The following is a 16,249-nucleotide window of genomic DNA, read 5'->3' on the forward strand; positions in this document are numbered from 1 at the left end:
AAGCCCCATGTTGGGTATAAAGATTACTTAAAAATAAAGTTTAAAAAAACAAATAAAATAAAAATTTAAATATTTGCATACAACACTGGCTTTCAGTGTATATAAATTACATAAATCAGTTACTTAACTAGACCTTGCAAATCAACTAGTTAATCCTCCAGTTTACAAATGAACACACTTAATTCTATGCTTATTTATTTATTTTAATTTTTTTATTTTTGAGAGAGACAGAGCATGAGTGGGGGAGGAGCAGAGAGAGAGAAAGGGAGACACAGAATCTGAAGCAGGCTCCAGGCTTTGAGCTGTCAGCACAGAACCCAACGCAGACTCAAACCCACGAACTGTGAGATCATGACCTGAGCCAAAGTCGGACACTTAACTGACTGAGCCACCCAGGGGCCCCAACAGCACACTGAATTCTAATAATTTGCTCAGCCAGTAACAGCCATTATTAGAAGCCAGGTTTTTGACAATCTGTCTTTGTTTCTAATTTTTTTGATACTTTAATTTTTGTATAATTCAAATGCAATTCATATTTTAAAGATATATACTTTATTCATCCTCTCCTTTGACCATAGGGCAAATGTTAAAGAAATGAAATCCGTAATTTATATTTTCAAATTTTCCCTCAGTGACCGCTGGGAGCACTCAATAGTTCTTTAATTAACATTCCATGGATTATAGCTCCAAAGTGTTGACCAAATGCCTCCAATCAAAAAAATAAAATAAAAATTAAGTTGAAAAATTTGTAAAACTCTTAGCTTCCAAAGACATAACTTGTTTTCTTTTCTTTTTTTTCAATTTTTTTTATTGTTTATTTACTTTTGAGAAAGAGAGAGAGAGCAAGAGTGGGAGAGGGGCAGAGAGAGAAGGAGACACAGAATCTGAACAGAGCTTGACGAGGGGCTAGACCTCACTAACTGTGAGATCATGACCTGAGCCAAAGTCGGATGCTTAACTGACTAAGCCACCCAGGTGCTCTAACTTGTTTTCTTTATAATAAAGTTTGTTCATGATTAAAATGTCTTACAATAAAAGTAATGTAAACTGCAACTTTTTCTCTACTAATTTAGGTCAAAATAGTATCTCTAAAGGCACACAGTAAGATACAACAGAATTGCATGTATTTACCAAGTCCACTTTAAGACTATTTCCAGAAAATATAACTTGGAAAAAGAAAACATTTGCTCCATTACACTCCATAGAATTGTTATCCTAGGAGTAACATGTATCTAACATGTTGGGTCTAACATGCCACTCATTTATGAGATAAAAGAAAGTAGATACTAGAGAGTTGGAGTTTTGTGTGATATTTTAATTTTAGCATTTCAAGTAATTTTAGAAAATAAAGTTGCTCCTATCTTTCAGCAATAGTTGGATGCCATCTGATAAAATTTAGCACCGATGCCTTTTCTTCTGTCGCATCTAACTCAACCTTTCTTAGAGTACACACATAGTGAAAATATAAGAATTTAATATATAAAACAAAGGGCTAAATACTTTAAATATGTATGAAACAAGTATAAATTAGAGAAAAAGTTTTGACAGTTACATTTTGAATTTTAGAAAAAACTTGACTTCTTTCATTCACAGGCATTTGGAAAAAACTATACATTTAACCTCATAATTTAGAAAATAGAATGCAGAAAATGACAACGCAAAACATACTTTAGATAAGGAATGTTCATTTCTCTGTGCCTCAGACTCATTGTCTATAATAAAGAATCTGTGCAGAGTGCTATGAATACGGCCAAGACCATATTTGGAGCTCAACTGATGAAAATAACGAAATAAAACAGAAACAGTTCTATTCTACGGAGCCACTTGTTTCCTATCTTTGACTTCAGCCTTTCTTTTATTCTCTATTCCTACTTAAATCCCTGAGGTCTTCAAAACTTAGCAAAATCTTTTCCCTGTCTCTCTTTTTCCCTTACTGGCCACCTCTTCTCAAATATATCCACCTATTTTGTTTCCACCTGTGAAAATCTCAATTTTTGAACTCACACACTGAATTACACAGACTCATTTTTCTCCCTTACTAAACTGTGAGATTCCTAAGAACAAAAACTCTTTATTGCATGTCTGGAAACCTCCCCTCTACTTCAGTACTGGCATAGAATGGGAGTTTCACAAACGTTCTATGAATGAATGAATGAATGAATGAGGATAATGGGGACCAAATGAGATGGTGTTTGTTAAAAGACTGTAAATCATAAAGCGTTACATGTTCCATTTTTTTAAATAAAGTTTTATTTATTTATTTGGAGAGACAGAGGAAGTAGAGGAGGGGCAGAGAGGAGAGAAAGAGAATCCCAAGCAAGCTCTATACTGTCAGCAAGAAGCCCTATGTGGACTCAAACCCATGAACCATAAGATCATGACCTGAGCGGAAACCAAGAGTCTGACGCTTAACCAACTGAGCCACCCAGGCGTACCTACCTGCTCCATTCTTAAACCAGCCTGGTGGAAAGGGAAAAATGCATGGAGGTTGTGATAACTAAACTGTGAGACAGCACAGGAAATAGACCAGAAATGGTAAAAAGAGAGACTTCCAGGTAAAAGGAAGTGCATAAAATAAGACAGACCTAAAAGTTAGGAAGAACTTGGCAAGTTGAACACAAAGTTACATAATAGAATGTCTTCTTTGTGCTATCCTAGCTTACATTAATATTGTATTTCAGAGGATTCTAAAACACTTAAGTTTGGATTCAATATGTTACCTCATTTATCACTGATATAAAACATATGTAAATAAAATATGGAGGATATTACAAATGATAGGGTGCAAAATAGAGAACACATCATGTATTTTAGAAAATGTACTCCAAATAGAGATAATACTATTATTAATGTTAAAATATGACTAAATCCCCAAAATTTATTTATTTCTCCTATTGAAAAAAAATTTTCTTTTACCTCCCTCTTACTCCTATTCTTCCTTCTGTAAAATAATAATCCTGTTATATAAGTCAAATCACTTTCTTTGTTTTTTTGTTTTGCTTTCCTGTTCCACTCGCTGATTAACAAAATGTGTTTAAAAAATATTCCTTGTTCAAAATAATCAATTTATAAAAAACTTCAGTTCTATAGTACAGTTATTAATCATACAAAATTAAATATAATGATTAAGGGGAAAAAAACCATGAAACTATACTCTATACAACTAATGAATATACTTCCAGGGTACTATTATAACTATTGTTTTTCAGGATCTTGGGCTGGTAAGTTTGAAACTTGGACTGTACCTTCTTTTTTTGTTCATTAGGTTATAATAAATGCTTCAAGAACCAAGCAGGAAACATCCAGACCTTATGACGACTGATGTGAACCAGCACACAGGTACCACAGAAAAGAAGCAAACTACGACTCACCTCTAGACAATTGTTGCCATGCCAATATAGAGGCCAGAGCTTTAGGATTCTTCTATGGATTTTTGTTTAAAAATCCTATTCTAAATTTGACAACAAATTTGTATGGTTGAAAATCTCTATCTGGACTGAACAGACTGTTTCCAAGACAAGGTGGCAACCTCAGTTTACTATAGCATTTCCTCAGGTTTGGTTTTTTTTTTTTTTCCGTTTTCTGAAATAGGTCATACAAAAAGCTTATGAACCTTTTACGTAGGTCTTCTTAAAGGCTGAACTGGATCAGATCATACCATCTTCAGAAAGTTTCAATGGCACCACACTGCTTACCAGGGCAAATACCAATTTCTCAACCATATACTTATTGCTCAACAAAGTTGTCCCTAACATCTTAACTATAGCATCATCCTCAAATTCTTACATTTCTGGCAAAATGGACACACTCCAACCATGTCTTTTCCTCCTATTCCCCAAAACCCATCTTAAACAACATGTCATTAGAAAATAAATACTTTCTTATCCTTCTAATTGTTTCAGTGCCTAATTACTTATAATGTTGGTAAAATTTGTATCAAATAATGCTTTGAATTACAGTTATTAGTATAGTTACAAATCTCCCATAAAAATCATATAGACTGTCTTATTTATCTCTGTATGTCCCTTTCCCCTCAATGTGTATTAATTGGACTTAATTTCTTAGTCTCCCTCTCCTACCAAATAATCTTGGAAAATCAAAGAATGAGGTATTTATTTGTGATAGTTATTACTGCCTATCTGAAATTTTCATAGTGCAAAAATATGTATTAACAGTTCATGCTATGGCTGGCTTATAGTTCTGGTAAGTGGGGGTATGGATTTGTTAACCACAGTCAAATTATTTTATCTAGTTTCTTCCAAGTAAGAGAACTGCCTCTACCAAAATTACATGAAACAAAACTTTCTCAAAATCCTTCAAGCCATTTTCACAGGAAGGATCAAGAAGAAGAGACTGGAGTTGACAGTGAAAGATAAGAACAAAGATAACAAAGGTGTTGCATCAGAAGACTAGTCAGTGGCTACACATACATACACACACGCTCACACACAGGTGCACACACATGCATGCATACCTACTGACGTACATGCACATGTTCCCATGTACTTGCACAGGAAGAAGTTATGATAATAGCAGAAAGATTAGGACATGTTAACAGATTCCTGAATCTAACAGCCCACTGTAAAAATACCTAAATTTGATTCTTAGTGATGCTTTCCTGAAAAAAAAAAAATGAAAGACAACAAAAGACCAACAGAAAATAATGCAAACCAGCTAATCACTCTCAATTTGTATTCTCATTCTAAACCCAAATTTTCAAATTAAGTCTTAGGAATGGGATTTTACATTTTCCTACAGACAAGAAAGAGCTGAGATTTATTTAGTATTGTATAAAAACAAGATCAAGACCTCTGCTTTTATTTTCCTATCAAAGGATAGACAGAGGTCCCAAAGATGTAAGATAAAAGAGTTTAAACAGTAATTATAAGAGGATTAAATTAATTCAAGAAATATCTACTGAGCTGTTATGGCTTAGATATTGTGCCAAGGTAACCAGAATACAGAGATGATAACAGACAGTACATGCCCTCCAAGTGCACACACAGCCTTTAGTAGAAAGGGCACAAGAGAATGAATGGTTACAATGGATTATAAGAGGAGTAATTGAAATTTAAATGCCTTTCTATGCTATACTTGACTCTTGCTCAGTGATTGGGCAAGGAGAGTTTCACAGAGAAAGTGTCACTGGGGCTGGCATTTAAAGAATGAATGGATGAAAATATAAAAGAAAGACACAAAACGTAGTTTAGATTATATTTAAGGATTTTTTTTCCTTTTGAGAGGCATAAAAATGGAAACAGGATAATATTATCTCTACTGTATTTACTGAATAACATAAGGTTGGCCCTTATCCTGGATGATGGAGTATAGATTCTGCAAGGGAAAGTAATAAAACCCAAAGTTAAAAAAAAAAAGTATTAGCATGAAAGTAAGAACTTCAGGACAACAGCATAGTGGTTTTGAATTTTTCTTGAAGGTGACATGTATCTTGGCACAATATTTGGGTTTATAATGGTGATATCAGGTATCTTAATGAATAAATAGCTTATTATACGTAAAAACTATCTTTGTCCAATCTCTTATGTTTAAGATGTTTTTGACTACTAGAACTTCACTTTGTAGGCCAGACAGCGCCTGCCCCATATAAGTGCTCAATAAACAGTGTTTCAAGAAGTCAGTGCATAAAAAATGAATAAATGGTTAAATGTAGCCCCAGAATAAAGATGGAACAAATATGACACTCATGTAAGAGAGAGAAAGTAGGAAATTTTAAGGCCAGAATGATGTCAGGAGTTTCATTTTTTTAGTTCTGAATTGGTGCACAAAATGGTGTATGTTCTTTTATGTTCATGTGATTTATACCCATTCTTATAAGAAAATAGAGCATATTTGGTTTAACTAACCTGTCACTTTTCACTCCTTTCAAACTATTTAGAATCTTTTGAATTCAATCACTGCAATTATACCAATTCTCTTAGAAGTCCACTGCCGCTTCTACTCTTTTCTCCATATATTTGAATTCATCTAGACATGCTCATTAGCCAAAGAAAGTTTTGTCATTACGGAGTACTAGAAACAGAGATAAATCCCCTGCAGATTTTCTGATCCATTTCTTGACCTATTTAAAAAAATAATCAGGTTCCTTAGCCTTCATCATAGAGAATTTCTACCATAATAAAATGTGCTGATGAAGAGAATAGCCACTTGCTGAATTATCTAGACCTGTCCTAAGATTTCGGCTATGTATAGATCCTAACTGACAATTTTTCAAGTAGAGGTGACAATAAATAGAAAAAGAATAAACCCTAAGAAGTATTTATAAAAACACATAATGGGATTCAAGGGATATAAAATATGCTAACAGAGTGCTTTGAACTGTCTAAAAAATGTACTTTATTCCTTATTTCCAATTTGACAGTTCTAAAATATGAGAATATTCTGAACAAAAAATTAATAAGGATACATTAGCTCTTGAATTCTCAAAATTAAACATATATAATGGTCCTTAAAATTATTAAGAAATCCTATGTCTTTGTAACTTTCTTCCATTTTATTTTTCACTGATTAAGAAGAACAAAATTATGGGAGTATGTCTCTCTATGTCATCTGCCAGTGAACCATTCAGTGAAAAAAAAAATCCTCTTAGCACTCAAACGTGATTGCTGTAAACATTTAAAACTCACCATCCTGAAACTAACCCAAAAAAGTGCCCCATGTTCAAATGTATATTATGCATTTAAATTAGTTTTTAGAAGGTTCTCTTTACATTGCTAACCAGTTTGAAGATAATAAAGCAAGACATAGGCTTCCTGATGCTGTTTTTAATGACAATCATATCTGTCTTATAATGTTAATGTGTTCTAAAGCCGTGTGTACTCTTGTATCAAGGAGATGTTTTCACTTCATGTGTTGGATCACTGCTTTTCAATATAGTTGAAAAGATTCTGTTGACTGGGTTCAGCTCATTGCACAAAGCCTGAAAGGCCCAGTGATTACTAATGGGAGAGTATGGTCAGAGCTAAAATCCTTAATCCCAACCTCAAGAAAGGTGTCTCCACGTTTTCTGCTTAGCATCTTTCTACTATTCACCTACTTAGCTTTCTAACTTTTCCATTCTCTCTTGCTCTGTTCTCAAGCAACTAATCCCATGCTATTTCTACCAATGAATCTTTCCACTCTCTACCCAACTATCCATCAGAAAAACCCACTTTTATCCCTAGACAAGATGGGCCCTCTCTCAGCTCACTTGCAAACAAGTAGCAGAGATCAGACCATTCAGAGAGTAGCATGAGGGGAGACATTGTTGAATAATGGCTTCGAACAGGGCAGGTGAGAATATAAGGAGGTTACAGGAGAAGGGAAAAAAAGAAGAGAAGGGACACAGCTGATGCATGAGAAAGTTAAGAAGTCAGCAGAAAGCCTAACATACCAAGGTCTAGAAGTAAGCAACAGGATAAAACAAGATCTTGCCAAATAAAATTTTTTACTTGAGTAATCCATTTGAGTAGAATAACAAGCCGTACTTTTCAAACAACACAATTAGTTTACGTATATGTGCATAAAAACATTTAACTCTCAAACAATAAACAAGCATTATTGTGAATGTAGATCAGTATAGTTTCCGTGTTGAAGATGCTTTGCAATTGAAAATGTTACGTAGATGCTGTAATTGCCTTGCGTCCCATCATGACGAGAAATACAGAAAGTGGAAGTAGACATGGCAAGTACAGCCTCAAAGCCAGTTAAGGGGAAGTATACTTTGTCAAATGAGAAGAAAATTAAAATATTCTTTTCAGTAGTAATGATTTAAGCATATCGCTTGTACGCTCAGAAAGTCAAAATAGAAAGTTAAAAGGTTAATAAAATTAGATCTTTATAAGTTAACTGAAAATGGCATATATGTCAATGCTTAATACTAACTCCAGAAATAACCTTGACTACACATTTTAATCACATATGCAGACGGACTTACAGAGAACTTTTCAGAATGGCTAAGAAAGGACACAGATTAATGCTATTGTTGGGGGGGGGCGTTTACTGGTTATTATTAAGTCTAACCTCTTTGCCCTAAGGACTGAGCCTTTTATATTTAGAACTGGATATTTTATAAATTGGGTTACATAAAACTTCTATAAGATTTTTAGGGGGAAAAACATTAAGCTTTTCTATTGTTTCTTCTTCTTTTTGTTAATTGTGCACAGTAAATTGACAATACTTATTTAAACACATTTTTTTAAAAAAATCTGACCCTTTTCTTCCTGGACCAAGGAATTTTCTCCGTCACAGAGTAATAGAGCTTGAAAACTTCAGCATCAGCAGGGAAGGCAGGCACTCCTTAGCCAGCCACTGTGAGAGAGAGAAAATGCAATTAAGGCTCCCACCAGGGAGAGAGAACTAAACAAAACCTGCGTCTTCACACAAGAGCCTTTTTCTTCAATGCAAACTACAAGGCCTCAAATCTTGTTGGTGAGATGCTAGCATTTAGGACAACACACTTTCAGATTTTCTCACAGCAGATCAAAGTAAATAATGCAAGGGCAGCAAACAAAAGAGAAAACTCCAGTGTGCTTACATTAAAAAGAGATTACAGGGGACTTACAAGTGATTGAAGGAATAGATGACATTTTTAAAAACATAAAACCAAGATCTTTAAGTACAGCTGGCAAATAAAGTCTAGTTGGGTTACTTTACTGAGAGTGACAAACCACAAGTGACTTACCACCATGAAATTAAAAAAGGGGAATTTTACTTTATCCTAGTATTTTCTACATCTAAAGTTATACATATTCCTGTTCTTCTCTTCCTGGGTTTTAGAATGTTCAAAGCCTAGAGTCATGACAACTGATAAAGGGAGGCATTAAAGTCATGAGCCTCCTCAAATCAATGCCACAGAATATGCACAGCGCTCTGTGGATTGGAGATGTAGAATCACTCTGTTTCCCTCTTCCTCCCGAGGACAGTAATCAGTCATAAAAGCAGCTCTCCTCGTTCATATCAAGCCAACAGCTGGAAACTCTTCTGCAATGTTAAATTTAGCACGAACCCCTTACCAGGCACTGAACTTAGTCTTGTGGGTCTGTTCTACAGTCTTAAAGTGAGTACTCTGAGATCATAACGTATCCTTGATTTTTGTGTAAAAGTCTCATTGACTTTGGTGCAACTCTATAAAGGAAGCAAGGATAGAATATCATCTTTTAATGCCAAATTTACTACAGTTGAACAAAAGGAACGGAAATCTGGGAGGCCCATGTCAATAAACAAAAGATAAATGTTTGAGAGACTTAATAACTGAAACAGGCTTCAAATAGGATTTTTTTGAACTTTTTTTTTAAACACAGTAATAGAGTGGTGTCTTGAACTTAGTGATACTTAAACAAGCATTTATATAGTTTGTATGATGCGTGTATCATACACAGTACACACACACATATACTACATACTATATTATACTCCACACATTATATATAATATAGTATGTATTAGTATAACGTGTGTATACATGTATATATATCCATATATATACATGTATACACACACACACACTACATATATATATATATATATATATATATATATATATATATATATGGAGAAGTATCATATATATAGAATTCATAGTAACTGCAATTGTACTTTGGCAGAAGTTTAAATACAAAGCCACTAAAGCTTGCCAAAACAATTCACTGACATAATAAATGACAGAATCAAAGAGACAGCGTGGAGGAAAGACACCAGGACTTAGCATCTATAGATGCGAGATCTAGTCCAGGTTTTACCATGTTACCTCTTCTGAGAATCAATTTGATAATCAATCTATAAAACAAGGTTGGAGTAGAGACCCTTGAATATTCCTTCCAGTTGACACATTCTGTCAATCTACATGACTCCTAAAACCAGCTGCTGAGTCACATCTGTGACATTGTATGGGTATATGTGTCTACATCTATATCTATATCTATCTATCTATAGATATAGATATAGATATAGATATAGATAGATAGATATAGGTATAGAGATAGATAGATATATATAGATATAGAGATATCGATAGACATATATAGATATAGATATATCTATAGCTATAGCTATAGATATAGCTATAGATAGATAGATAGATAGATAGATAGATGATAGATGTATATATATATATACATAGATAGATAGATGGATAGATAGATAGAGACACATACATATACATTCATCCATAGATATATAACTTAAATCAAAGAATTTAGTATCAAGGTGATAATTTCCAAATCTAAAAATCACACATGTAAAGAAATATCTTTATACTTGCTTTAATAGCATATTTTACTAAGCACGTGCACACACACACACACACACACACACACACCACCATATTTTCCACCTCATATCTGCTTGTAAGATATATTGTTACTTTTAACATTAGAAAGGCTACTTTTGAAGAAATCAAGGACATTCGGACATGAGCTAATATACTGTAATAGGAATAATGAACCTAAGCTGAATTTTTTTTCACATGTCATAATTGGAGAAGCATTAAGACACATTTTCATAAAAACTAAAATACAACTTGTGTTTCCAAACCCCTATAAACACCCATCTTCAGCAATATTAAAATGATTTTAAATGTTTCTATCACAGATTTACTTTTGTTTCACTAAAATGCATTTAGGGAAATTTATTCTCCAGAAAGCAAATCAACAGTAATAAATATGATACTCAGTTCTGTTTTGATTGCACGAATGGAAGAAAAGAAATATTATGTATTACTTATTAAAATTCTTTCTCCAGAAAACAGACTGGAAAACAATCAGGCTGTATTCAGTTCACAGACTTTTTTTTCCCCACATGGATAAAGTAAGCAAAGTTAAATTCTCAGTGCTTCATATACACATTTACCCGTAAAATTATTTAATCTTGTTTACTTTGTAAAATATATGATGTTATTCTGTTTTGAGAATAATGCATTTAATTTAGGAAGAAACTACAAGGTGTAATACGAAAACTGGAAAGTGCAAAAAGCAGTATTAAACTGTCAATCACTGCTGATCTTGCAGAGTTCATTATTTAACTGAATATGAAGATTAGACACCCTACATTATGCATATCAATTTAAATATAAGAAACAAATTTAATCTTAAATTGGAAAAGTGCATAAGGATTTGCCTGAACTGATGCAACTTGATTTATTTCATGTAGAGTACTACCTCTGAGTCAATCACATGTGTGCATGTAAGTCAACATACACATATCAAAAGTTTCACATGTAAAAATTTAAATATTTAGCTTACCTTTTTCTGTGCCATGCACCCACAGCTCTAACAGTATATTATAAAAATTAACATTAAATTAGAAGGAGGGGAGCAGCTGTTGTAGACTAACGCCAAAGGGCATTTTAACCCATTAGTGGAGTTCTCTCTGACATATAGAAGCATGTATATGTGAGTGATTGTTGTAGGATAAGCCTGGGAAACATGTAAATTGCATTTCCTCATGGCAAATTGCAACTGAATTAGAATATTGGGCAGACGTAAACAATGCAATCAAATTCTGGCTTTTTATTGAGCTTCTATTTGACTTTGTATTCATTTGAAACAACAACAACAAAAAAATTGTGTTTCTCAGGGTCTGTGACATTGCAGGCCATGAGAGATTCAATGTCACTGCCGGCATACAAATTTATTAGTCTATAAAATTTGACATTCTCTTATTTATTCACAGAAAGGACAAATAAGATATTTTTTCATACTTACCAGAAATATCTGGGAGTGTTTATATGCCGCTCCATCTGGAGGATGCAAATAGTCAGAACTGCTTTACAATTCAGTAGGCAAAAGCCTGCTGAAGGATAACAAATGACTTCATGGTGGAGCTCCTATTGAAATTCTTTCAGTATGTGATATTAAAAACAACTGAACAAACAGAGATAAGGGACAAATAGGATTTGAAACAGACTTTTTTTTTTCTTACAGTGCAAAAGAAAAACAAATGAAGGTCTAGTTGAACCTATATATACCTTTTAGTGATTTCACTGCATGGATTTGCTTAATGCGTGAAAGTTTTTATCTGAAGCATCTTTAAATGTCCCACTAAAACCAATGGGACCAATTCTAAAATGCCTCCTTTGGACCAACAAATACAATTTTGAGGCTTGAAGGAAAAAAGAGGAGTCATCATAACTCTTTTTGATGACCCCGTTTACAGGTTTACTCTTTGGTATTTGGCATAATGCATGGATGTGGGGGTTTAATAAATTTTTGGCGATTAGGATACTGTATTTAAGGAAGATGTTTTTTTCTTTATTACCTGGTAGGCAAGGCTAAAAGCAAAAATTACAGTTAAATACTATGAGAATGAAAAGCTTATAATGAAAGCTACCAAAAAGAGTAACTGGAAAATGTATTTCATTAAGTTCAGTCTCTCTTTTGTGGAAGAAGTTCTACAAGTACTGGCTTTGCAACTCAAACTAACGTTAGTAACTTTCAGGTGATCAGGGAAGTTAAAATCTAAGAAACAAGAAAAGCATTACTTTGCGATGATTATTTTTATTTCTTGCTTTGAAGGGAAGATGAAAGGCTATTTAGTTGCTATTTAGCTAGGTGTTCTTGTTTTATTCTATGGCCAGATCAAAGCAACTATCTCTAAATTTACAAAACAGTTCGTAGAACCCCCGGTAATTGAAGTACGGCTAAGTGATCTGCATCAACAGCATATGAACATAGAATCCATCATACAAAATTCATATTATTAGGTCTTCAAATGACTCATTATTTCACCTAAAAATAAGCAAAAACCAAATAGCTGACTGGAATGGTGACATGACAATGTGTTCCAGGTCTTCTTAACATAGCATATATGTGAGTTAATATCTAATGGCCATAATTAGCTTGAGCATTTTATATGACCATCCTTTAGTCTGATCTAGGTTACAATTTAGGGCTGACTTTCAATGCTTATATATAAAAGCAAGCCATGTGCGATCAGTTGTCCTAATATAACCCTTTTGCTATTTTGGATAACTAACAATAATTTATGTTAGATGAATTCACTTTACCTCCTTTGCCAGCACTGAGCCATTATTTTTTTACTAATTTATTATATAAACACAGTGTGGAACTTTTCTTAAAAGTAATAACATTGCAAGTGAATTCAAATTTAAATGGGTATATAACTATTTCAATGAGCAATAAAATTTCATCAAAACCATCACTGCCCAACCAAAACTCAAGTATGTAGAGAAGCAGATAGCTCCAATACAATTTGTTCATTTCACATATTCAACAACCAAGTCTAGGTCATGGTTGTAAAGTCTAGCTCTAGCTAATACCTTCTTCCCAAACCACCTCAACTCAAAGACAGTTTGCCTTTTCTCTCTCCAGTAATATTCTTCAATTCTACCACTCACTTGGCACAGGGCTGTGTCTGCCCTTATAATCCCTCTTGTGTTTTTATTCTCAATTATTTCTCTTTGTTTCTTATCCTATAGGTCTTGCTTCCTTACCAGATTATACTATTGGAACAACCCTCTTCGCGTTTCATATACAACCCAGCAATTTACTATAAATTCTGTGCCCAGGAAATCTCCCCAAATAAGTGACATATTATATTCAGCTCCGGTTTCCAAAACTCGATCTAAATAGAAATAATTAAGTACAATCAGAACAAAGGTTACTGTGGACTTAAAAGAAACATAGCTTCTAAAACAAGTGTTTGGTAAAGATACACACACAGATGACACACCCACCTGAAACACAGGCAATGGAAAACAACCCCGGTAGGAATTATCAATTACTCTTCATATTACCCTGAAAATGGTGACTAATTACTTTCCGTTTCCTTAAAGGTAAATGATACTTTTACTTTTGATATTAGAGAATAAATCCTGAAAGTATTTTATATACAATATATGTTAAACAAAGAATATTACAGAGCCCACTCTGTAAAAATTTTAAATTGAGATGTTCAAGAATTCAGACTGATGAGAGGTTTACATGTTTTAGCCCACAGTCACCTTATGTCCAATATTACTCACTATGAAATAAAAAAATATGAGTATGCCACTGCCAGGAGGCAAATACTCTTAGTGGTGGTTGGCCATCATTCTACTTCATCTAACCCTCTTATTATTGAGACACTAAGTTCTTAGCTCTCAGTGTCGCCACGCCACATTCAACTGTGAGGAAATGTTAATGTCAGATAACTAGAACCAGGAGAGCTTGCATTAATGATACCTGACCCTTCATGAAAAGGGGGAAAACAGAATGACAGGAAGAGGTAAACAACAAAATGAAATAATCTGAAAGCTACAAATACTATATTCCTCAGATTGCGACGCTGAAGGCCCCTCTCTTGGAACATCTTTTAGCCTTTATGCATATTACCTTTAATTAATGAAATATCAAACGTATTAAGCAAAATACACATTTTAAAGTTTAACTGAAATGGTGAGGGTCATAGAGAACCATGGTAATCTTGTGGGGCTCCTGAGTGGCTCAGATGGTTAAGCGTCCAACTCTTGATCTTGTCTAAGGTCATGATCTCACGGTTCATGGCATCAAGCCCCACGTCGGGCTCTGCACTGACAGTGGGGTGCCTCCTTAGGATTTTCTCTCTCCCTCTCTCTCTCTGTTCCTCTCCCCAGCTCGCACTCTCTCTGTCTCTTTCAAAAGACATAAATAAACTTAAAAAAAAAAAAGAAAGAAAAAATACTGGTAAACTTGTTCCAAAATTAGTGTTATGGTTCAGCAGAAAATAGAATAAAGAGAAAAATTAGTTAACAGTTTTACTGAAATGTTTATAATTCTCCGTATCTGGAAGTTGAACTTTTAGGATGGATGCCCTTACAACACCTGTTTATTGAAACCTGAACTATTACTTTCATTCAAAAGCTGACCGACTAAATCTTTAAGACTCAAGGAAAAAAAACGTGATAGAAGACTTTTCAAAGACTCTCAAAGTGAAGAGAGAATCTGAATTAACTTTGCAATCCAAAGACACCCAAGATGAAACATTTCCCATCTCAGCTTCCCTCCATCCAAATCCTTGCTCATCCTTATCCCCTGCCCTTGACTAAAAGGCAAAAAGGAAACAAATTAATCACCTGAGCATTTATTTTCATTTACTTCTCAACCCCGTGAAATCTTTCTTAAGTCAGAAAACTAGAACTCAGAAAGTTTAACTAACCTGACCGAAGACACCCCAGGTACACATAGCTCATGAACAAGAGGTGTGGAGCTGGCACCCAGACCATCCTTCCCAGCTTAAAACCTCTTCATTTCCATTACCAATATAAAATATTTTGGAGACTTTATTTTGAGGGAGGCTTTTCTGTAAGTGCTTAACATACTCTAACTCAGTCTTTGTCATAATTTGTGAGATAGGTCAAATTATCAATCCCGTTTTTAGCAAATAAAGAAACAAAGGGTTAGAGAAGTTAAGTGACTTCCCCCAAGTCCCAGAGCTAATCAGTGGCAAAGGTAGAATATTAGCCCAGGCCATCCAAGCCCATGCTCTGCATGTACTCATCTCATAGTTAGAAAACAGAGACTCAGGAAGGTAGCCTGTGCAAACAGAGGTTCCATGACCTGGATTCCCTTATGCCTTCAAACTCCCTGGTGCTGTTCCACTGTCCCAAGAGCACGGTTATACGTACTTCCATAAAAGGGGGTCTTGAACGGGCCAGGATTCACCACAAATAGCACATTGACATGGTATCCCTATTTGAAGATGGTCTGACATTTTTGCATAGGTTTACCTACCTACAGATCTCCCTTAAAAATAGAAACAGCCACCTGGGTGGCTCAGTCAGTTAGGCATCCAGCTTCAGCTCAGGTCATGATCTCCTGGTTCCTGAGTTCTAGCCCCACTTTGGGCTCTCTGCTCTCAGCTCAGAGCCCACTTCAGATCCTCTCCATGCCTCTCCCCCACTCCCACACATTCTTGCACATTCTCTCCCTAAACAACAAACATTAAAAAATAGCAATGAACAACAACTTTTAAAAGGCGAATACAGGCACAATTTCTTATATGAATTTTTGAAATCTTGAACTGACACTCAAGTACTAAACTCTTAAGTTTCCTATCATTTTAACTGACACATAAAAACAGAAAACAAAAAACTTAATCCCCTTTAAAGGGGAACCACATTTTATAAAGACTTTTCCCAGGTAATCTAAACATATTTCCAATCTTCCTAGCAAATAAAATATTTAGAATATAATGTTTTTAAACCACAGCCAAACTATAAAAAGGAAATTACACTGAATCAAAAAAACATTCCTTGAATTCCTAGGTAATTAATATA

General features: G+C 34.4%; 1 protein-coding gene and 1 long non-coding RNA gene across 3 annotated transcripts in view; both read right to left on the minus strand.

The window, feature by feature from the left end:
• The window catches only part of LOC123384448, a 33,532-nt gene extending 25,329 nt beyond the window's left edge, over positions 1 to 8,203 (minus strand). Inside the window, exon 1 of the long non-coding RNA XR_006595547.1 lies at positions 3,246 to 8,203. This is a non-coding gene — a long non-coding RNA (uncharacterized LOC123384448). The remainder of the gene's footprint in view (positions 1 to 3,245) is intronic.
• Positions 1 to 16,249, minus strand: part of DACH1 (dachshund family transcription factor 1) — a 432,209-nt gene that overhangs the window by 337,635 nt on the left and 78,325 nt on the right. The gene's annotated exons all lie outside the window — the stretch shown is intronic.

This window comes from Felis catus, chromosome A1, assembly GCF_018350175.1.
Source record: "Felis catus isolate Fca126 chromosome A1, F.catus_Fca126_mat1.0, whole genome shotgun sequence".
Classification (NCBI taxonomy): Eukaryota; Metazoa; Chordata; class Mammalia; order Carnivora; family Felidae; genus Felis; species Felis catus.